At 45.0% G+C, this 2500-nt stretch overlaps 1 protein-coding gene across 2 annotated transcripts in view; it reads left to right on the forward strand.

Moving 5' to 3' along the window:
- LOC143292404 (ankyrin repeat and fibronectin type-III domain-containing protein 1-like) overlaps nucleotides 1–2500 on the forward strand; it is a 383404-nt gene that overhangs the window by 274501 nt on the left and 106403 nt on the right. The gene's annotated exons all lie outside the window — the stretch shown is intronic.

The following is a 2500-nucleotide window of genomic DNA, read 5'->3' on the forward strand; positions in this document are numbered from 1 at the left end:
CGGGTTTTGTCGCTTGTATTTATATGTAAGAGTTTCTTGGTTTGGACACTTTTTTTTTTTTTCAAACATGTCACATTACAGTTACTATCATTATCACGACAGAACAACAAGAAAGTCTCCTTTAAACACACACACACACACACACACACACACACACACACACACACACACACACACACATCTATATATATATATATATATATATATATGCAAAAAAATTCACAAGAAATATTTGATGGGTATTTGATGGATGTCTTCAAGTTCTAGGAGAAAGTTAAAACACTGTAACACGCGGGATCACAGGCCATGACTTTGCAATACAGTGCCGGGCAACGATATATTAAAACCGAAAACCCAACAATAAAACAACAGCTACAACATCATGATTATCAGCATCGATGATAATAATCATCTCGCAACACCAACGTGTTAAAAAGACACCAGAAAATAAGGCAAACGAAAAACAACAACAACAAAACACAGACACACACACACACACACACACACACAAACACCCACAAAAACCAGGACTGTTAAAAACAAACGTTAAACCCACTAACTGCTAAACACACCGAAATGCGGGGAAATTCCAGACCTGCATCTGTTGAGCATCGTCATCATCAGCTGTGTGAGGGCAGACCGAGCCAGAGAGAGAGAGAGAAGAGAGAGGAGAGGAGAGGAGAGAGAGAGAGAGAGAGAGAGAGAGAGAGAGAGAGAGAGAGAGAGAGAGAGAGAGAGGAGGTCGTGCAGTGCTCCCACAATCAGCAGCCAGCCACCGTTTACTCCCGTTTTCCTTGTTTTATTCTTATATATTTTTTTTATTTTTTATATCAACAACCATCTACCTGAAGATCTAGTCATCAGCCCCCATCTACATGTAATATGCAGCTTCTGTTCAAACGTGTGTGTGTGTGTGTGTGTGTGTGTGTGTGTGTGTGTGTGTGTTGTAGTGTACTATTCCCCGTCAATATTCCTTGTGACCCTGGTACACTTGGTAATGAAGACATATTCTATTCTATTCTCTCTCTCTCTCTCTCTCTCTCTCTGTGGCTCTGTATATATATATATATATATATATATATATATATATATATATGTGTGTGTGTGTGTGTGTGTGTGTGTGTGTGTGTAGATATAGACATAGATATATCTTGGAATTCACGTTGGAGGGAAAGAAAAACCCAGACAAGCAGACAAGGAAAGAAAACAAAAAACAAAAACCGTTGTTGTAGCATACAAACACAATGACGCGCACAAACACACAAACACACACACACGCACACACACACACACACACACACACACACACACACACACACACGCACGCTGTAGGAACTTACAATGCAGCCTTTTTACGAGCGGAAACGAGTAGAACAATCAACACCAACTTGCCGAAATCGGGAAAGGCCCTGTGTTTGCCCCGCCACTTTGTGAACGTATGTAAAGGTCAGTGGTAATTCACACACAACAACAACAAAAAAAATTCCCCTGTCCCACGCTTGAAAATAAATCAACAAATGAAATTCAATAATCTCTTCCCCAAAGCTGTAGGAACTCACGATTGCCTTCCCAGTCTTTTTGAACTGGGCACTAGTAAAATTTACGGTTTAACCATACTGATATTGTTTCCTGCATCACGTTAAAAAGTGGGGTTTTTTGTTTGTTTGTTTTGTTTTAATTGAAATTCGTTTCGTTTATTTATTTATAGTCTGTTCATCTAAGATGATGATATTAGACTGAGATTTAATAGAAAGATAGATAGATAAACAAACAAGTGCCTTGCTAACTGGCTGTATCCCCCCTCCCCCTCCACCTGTCTACTTCTCTTCATGTTTCTCTCCCTCCCTCCATTCCACTCCACCCCACCTCTCTCTCTCTCTCTCTCTCCCCATTCTCTCTACCTTTCTCTCCCCTTTCTCTTCTCTCTCTCTACCTCTGTCTGTCTCCACCCCCTACCCACTCTCTCTCCTTCTCCCCATCTCTCTCTCTCCACCCTTCCACCTGGCTCTCTCTTCCTCTGTCTCTCTCCACCCCCTACCCTCCCCCCCTCTCTCTCTCTCCTTCTCCCCATCTCTCTCTCCACCCTTCCACCTCGCTCTCTCTTCCTCTGTCTCTCTCCACCCCCTCCCCTCCCCCCCTCTTTCTCTCTCTCCTTCTCCCCATCTCTCTCTCCACCCTTCCAACTCGCTCTCTCTTCCTCTGTCTCTCTCCACCCCCTACCCTCCCTCCCTCTCTCTCCCTCTCTCTCTCTCTCCTTCTCCCCCTCTCTCTCTCCACCCTTCCACCTTGCTCTCTCTTCCTCTGTCTCTCTCCACCCCCTACCCTCCCCCCCTCTCTCTCTCTCTCCTTCTCCCCATCTCTCTCTCTCCACCCTTCCACCTCGCTCTCTCTTCCTCTCTCTCTCCCCACCCCCTCCCCCTTCTCTTTCACTCCACCCCTACCCCCTCTCTGTCTCCACCCCCTTGCCCCCCCCTCTCTCTCTCTCCACCCCTACCCCCCT

The sequence above is a fragment of the Babylonia areolata genome, chromosome 18, assembly GCF_041734735.1.
Source record: "Babylonia areolata isolate BAREFJ2019XMU chromosome 18, ASM4173473v1, whole genome shotgun sequence".
Classification (NCBI taxonomy): Eukaryota; Metazoa; Mollusca; class Gastropoda; order Neogastropoda; family Buccinidae; genus Babylonia; species Babylonia areolata.